This window comes from Grus americana, chromosome Z, assembly GCF_028858705.1.
Source record: "Grus americana isolate bGruAme1 chromosome Z, bGruAme1.mat, whole genome shotgun sequence".
NCBI lineage: Eukaryota > Metazoa > Chordata > Aves > Gruiformes > Gruidae > Grus > Grus americana.
This window is the reverse complement of record NC_072891.1, coordinates 58,949,293-58,955,292: the sequence shown is the minus strand read 5'-3', so window position 1 is coordinate 58,955,292 and position 6,000 is coordinate 58,949,293. Positions and strand designations below refer to the sequence as shown.

At 44.8% G+C, this 6,000-nt stretch overlaps 1 protein-coding gene across 3 annotated transcripts in view; it reads right to left on the bottom strand.

Annotated features, from left to right (window-relative positions):
• Positions 1-2,148: 2,148 nt before the first annotated feature.
• RGMB (repulsive guidance molecule BMP co-receptor b) overlaps positions 2,149-6,000 on the bottom strand; it is a 36,836-nt gene continuing 32,984 nt past the window's right edge. For all 3 annotated transcript variants that reach the window (XM_054810761.1, XM_054810762.1, XM_054810764.1), the window contains one exon: positions 2,149-4,571. The gene's annotated coding sequence lies outside the window, so the exon portion shown is untranslated. The remainder of the gene's footprint in view (positions 4,572-6,000) is intronic.

Below are 6,000 nucleotides of genomic sequence, written 5' to 3'. Positions count from 1 at the left end.
GGATCTGGCAGATGTAGTCACTAAGCCATTCTTTGTTGTATTTGAAAAGTTATGGTAGTCAGGTGAAGGCCCTAGTAACTACATGCTACGTGCATGTAGAAGGGCACCCAGTCATGATGATTTTCCAGGAAGGGCGTGAGAGCTTTCACCATCATGCGGTCCTCTCTGCACATCATTATTGGTGTGCCTCCATTTGGATTGGGTCCCCTTCTGCCCTATTGTGCGGGCTTCAAAGTCTCTCATGTCCACATCACCCTGCACCCTTTGGTTGTCAATCCAGGTCACAACTGCCTCTCTTGATTGTGTATTGTCATCTCCCTCCCTTGCTGTTCCTAGTTTAAAGCTCTTCTTACCAGGATGGCCAGACGTGACAAATCTGACAAGGTGTTTTGTCACGCTCAGTCAGGTTGGTGCTCAAAATGGCCTGTTAATCATAAAAGTTGAAAACCTATAATTGATACCAGCTGCAAAAGTGGTTGTTCATCTGCAGGATCTATCACTGCTCCTCAAGTTCCTCCTTTCACTGACAAGTAACACTACTGGGCCCTGGTACCCTTGACCCTTGCCTACAGAGCCACATAGTCATTCTTACAGAATTGTTTTGGTTGGAAAAGACCTTTAGGATCATCAAGTCCAACCATTAACATAGCACTGCCAGGCCCACCACTAAACCATGTCCTTAAGCACCACATCTACATGTCTTTTAAATACCTCCAGGGATGGTGACTCAACCACTTCCCTGGGCAGCCTGTTCCAATGACTGACAACTCTTTCTGTGAACAAATGTTTCCCAATATCCAATGTAAATCTCCCCTAGTGCAACTTGAGGCCATTTCCTCTTGTTCTATTGCTTCTTACTTGGGAAAAGAGACTGACATCTACCTCATTACAATCTCCTTCCACATAGCTCTAGAGAGTAATAAGGTCTCCCCTCAAGTCTCCTTTTCTCCAGACTAAACAACCCCACTTCCCTCAGCCACTCCTCCTAAGACTTGTGCTCTGGACCCTTCACCAGGTTTGTTGCCCTTCTTTGGACAAGTTCCTGCACCCCAATGTCTGTCTTGTAGTGAGGGGCCCAAAACTGAACATGGGACTCGAGGTGTGGCCTCACCAGTGCTGAGTACAGGGGGACAATCACTTCCCTAGTCCTGCTGGCCACACTATTTCTGATACAAGCCAGGATGCTGCTGGCCTTCTTGGCCACCTGGACACACTGCTGGCTAATATTCAACTGGCTGTCAACCAACAGTCCCAGGTCCTTTTCCGCTGGGCAGCTTTCCAGCCACTCTTCCCAAGCCTGTAGTGCTGCATGGGGTTGTTGTGACCCAAGTGCAGGACCTGGCACTTGACCTTGTTGAACCTCATACAATTTGCCTCAGCGCATCGATCCAGCCTGTTCGTATCCATCTGTAAACCCTTCCTAACCCTCAAGCAGAGGGTAGACAACACTTCCACACAACTTGGTGTCATCTGCAAACTGACTGAGGGTGCACTCGATCCCCTCATCCAGATCATTGATAAAGATATTAAACAGAACTGGCCCCAATTCTGAGGGCTATGCTCCAGGCCTCCCCTGGCCCCATTGCTAGCACTCATGTGGAAAAGCAGCAGGGGCAAATAGGCCAAGAGACAGAGAAACCTTGGCATGCTCCCCACAGTGTCCTGGATCTAAACCTCTGGCAAGCAGCAAACCTCCCTTGGTCCTGATCTAGGTCAGGTCAGCAGATGGGGACCTCTGCCCCACAGCAGGCAGTTTCACACTGCTATCACTTGCCACTTCCCCCAGCTGCCATTGCACTGAGGTGCAGCCAGCTGGGGTGCTTCACCACATGAGCTCCTAAACCCCCATCTGCTACCAGGACACTGAATCTCTTCTGTAGGTGGGGCAGAATACTCTCCTGGGACTGAAAGCCACCAGTTTCCAGCCCTTGCCTCTTGGGAATCTCCATTTCACAGACTCTGCCAGCTCCCTCAACTACAGCAGGGTTCACGCTTTTGAAGCCACAGGATCGCGGGGAAGTTGGCACATACTGCTGTGGTTTAGCCCCAGCCAGCAATTAAGCACCATGCAGCCGCTCACTCACCCACCCCCAACCCCCAGCGTGATGGGGAGAGAATCGGAAGAGTGAAAATAAGAAAACTTGTGGATTGAGATAAAGACAGTTTAATAAGTAAAACAAAAGCCATGTGCACAAACAAAGCAAAACAAGGAATTCATGCACTACTTCCCATCGGCAGGCAGGTGTTCAGCTATCTTCAGGAAAGCAGGGCTCCATCCAATGTAACAGTTGCTTAGGAAATGCCATCACTCCAAACACCACTGCTCCCCACCCCCATCCTTCCTCTTCTCCAAGCCCCTTATAAGCTGAGCATGACATCATATGGTATGGAATATTCCTTTGGTCAGTTTAGGTCAGCTATCCTGTCTGTGTCCCCTCCCAACTTCTTGTGCACCCCCCCCACCTACTTACTGGTGGGGTGGTGTGAGAAGCAGAAAAGGGCTTGACACTGTTTAAGCACTGCTCAGCAGTAACAAAAAAAAAATCTCTCTACATTATCAACACTGTTTTCAGCACAAATCCAAAACATAGCCTCATACTAGCTACTATGAAGAAAATTTAACTCCATCTCAGCTGAAACCAGGACATTATCTATCCCTTATTCCATTTACGTCATGCTCAGGTAATGCTCACAATCCAATACATCTCATTAACCACCCCCCCCCCCAACATTTGATATAATATAATATGCTGATATCATTCCATTAGTCTATGGACCACCCTTGTAAAATGTCCACAAAATGTCTATTGAGTCACTCAGCCCATGACCATGGGCTCCATCTGTTGTGCTGGCCACTCAGGACAAGAGGTGTGGAGTTACTGGGCACCAAAGCCCGCTCAGGTATGCTGCTGCACTTGCACTGCTTTTTGTAAGGCTTGTCCTCCATTGATTCAGGTGGTTCCTGCTACAGTAATTCCTATAACATGCAACCCAAATCCTGGGTTACAAAATTTTAGAGGTATTTCCATTATAGTCTCCACCCTGGTCCCTTTGAGCCAGACCATTGGATTTAACATCGCAATGAACTCCTCCCCTTGCCCCTGCTCTGGCTTGGTCTTACCCACAGACTGCAATCCCTTAGGGATGTACCTGCTCCAAGTAGGGCCTTATCTATGATCCACAGTCTCTGCAGGGTTATACTTGCTGTAGCACAGACTTATCCATGGCCACAGTTGCTTCAAGGTGTACCTGTTCCAGCATGGCCTTCCACATGGGCCACAATGCCTTCAGAGATATACCTGCTCCAGCATGGCCTTACCCCCAGGCGCAGTCATTTAATTCCTGTTAGAAATAAACCTGCCCTTGTTGTGGGCTTATCCATGGCCACACACTTTGAGGTGCTCCAGCATGACTCCATGCACAGCCACTGATACTTCAAGGTGTACCTGCTGCAGCATGGACTTATCCTTGCCACAGATGCTTCAAGGTGTACCTTCTGCAGTGTGGACTTATCCTTGAGCCACAATCCCTTCAGAGGTATACCTGGTGTGGCACAGACATATCTATGGCCACAGATGCTTCAAGATATACTTGCTACAGGGGGAGTGGGGGGCTGTCAGGAGACACAATTAACTGAGGTCAGGCACACATTAACAAGGCTGAGAAGCACTGCCCTAAACTTTAATTAAGCTCAGTGGATTGCTGGAAAACTTTTCCTTTGCTCTTTGTCTCCTTTGCTCTTTTCCATAAACCCTAAGGGTTGAATGATGCTATAATCATATCATCCAAATCCATGATGAACATTTCACTTTATCCATCAGCTGACACACTGGTTTTGCTCCTCTGTTCTCATCCCTTTTTCTGATGCTGTAGGCTTTCCTAGAAATACTAATTTCAAACAATAAAGTACATCAGAAATAGCCATGATGATCTCCTTATATTTGTACCATAGTGATCATTTTAGAATCTGATTGTTCTTTCTAGGCTGTAAAGTGAGCCCTGTTTTATTTTCCCACAGAAAGATCTGAAACTATTTGTACCAACCATCTAGTTCTCAGATTTTCAGTCTTGGAGCTCATTAGAAGAAGATTGCTCCATTCTGGAACTCAAAGTACAGCTAACATGTTTTACATACAAATTAGGTTTGAGAGAAATACGCAGACCATAGGAAGCATGAAAATTTCACCTGTTGAATTGAACTACTCACAAAGCTGAAAAAAAATACGAAGATGATTATGGTTAATCAGCAAATACTTAACATCTAATTAACAATCAAAACATTTCCACTGCTTCTGGAAAAGAAGTCATCCTTTTTAGGACCATTCAGGGTACTGTATTCTTTGAAATTACTGACCATTTCTGGTGAGTTTAGAGAAAATAGTACTTATTATTTACATATTTTGCTCATGCAAACATTTGTAAGTAGATTTCTTTTAACCATTTAGGTATTAAGCTTTCACATTCATGCAGTCTCAAATTGGAAACCGTGCTCCGAATTTTCCAAGGGAAGTGTTTCAGCAGCTCACTTGGTGTTTAACACAGCTGGAAGTGCAGCTCCATCTAGTGGCATTCTAAAATCATGTTAAAAGACAAAACCAAGAGCAGTTAGTATCTAAAACACAGTCATAGAAATAATAAAGAATTTGAGAGATTTGAAACATACAAGCAAGCATTTACAATAACTGCCATAGGACTATTTCTTGGTGACATAATCATGAAGAAGAAATGGGGATAATCCATCAGAGCCTGTCTTTTCAGTCATGTTCCACTTAGCCAATTGCATTAAGTACAGGAAATTGTTCTGTCGAATAATTTTTACTGAAGTGATAGAACAGAGCAATTATTTTAAAGACATATAGAATATATTGTGCAAATGGAGAGTACTTCACTATCTTGTTAAAATTCTTAATTGATAAGCTAAAGCTATCAATGCCTGAAACAGATGTGGCAAATGTTTGCTAATTTGTACCAATGTGGGGGACTTGCAGTAAACATGAAAGCACTGGAATTGGCACAGAAAGGCTAGACATGACATCCCTGCATCTGCTGGGAAGCACCAGTCTGAAAGACCTTCCCAGGGTGTGTTGGATGTGTGGAAAAGTGTTTCAGTTTTTCTGCACTCTTTCACTGCTTTTCTTAGGGGAAAGGAAAGCTATGTCTACATTAGCAAGTCACGCAGTGCAGTGGGAGCCTTGTTGTTGTAGGTTAGTCCCAGCCGGCAGCAGTCATTCACTCATTCCCCTGGAGCCCCTGGTGGGATGTGGAGGAGAATGGGAAGACAAAGGCAAAACCTCATGGATTGGGATAAGGACAGTTTACCGGAACAGCAAAGGGAGAAGGAAATAACACGAACAGTACTTAGACTATACAAAAATGGGTGATACACATTGCAATTTGCTGGGTTGTAACCCAGCCTGTCTGAAACTGCTCCTCCCTGGCCAGCCCCCTTTCTATGCTGAGCATGACATCACGTGGTATGGAATACCCCTTTGGCTAGTTTGGGTCACCTGTACTGGTTGTGTCCCCTCCCAGCTTCTTGTAAAAATTATTCTAGGTGAAAACCAGGACACCTGTGCAGAGAGACTGCTCTTCAGTGCAAATCGAAGTGCAGTAAGTGGAAAGGATCAGGAAATGCACTTCAAAAATCCACACCTTAATCTAAAAGCCTATTGTAGGTGCATGGGGTGTTTGTCAAGTGTTTCACATTTTCCTGAATCTTCTGTACACCCACACTGATAACATCAGGCATCTGGTGCACAAGAACCTGAGACAGTGAGGAACTCAAACCCTTTAAGACAATATTGTAAAAATAATGTCAGAAATGACAACAGATATTTTGGGACAAGAGGCTGCGAAAAAATAAAATAAAAATCAAGGCATTGCTTCCTTACTAGCCTCCCCAAAAGAGTACTTCCACTAATAATACAGAATTTCCTTTTACATATGACCAAATGGATATCCTGCTATCCAAAATCTTAGACTTCGTAAAATCTGAAGCCT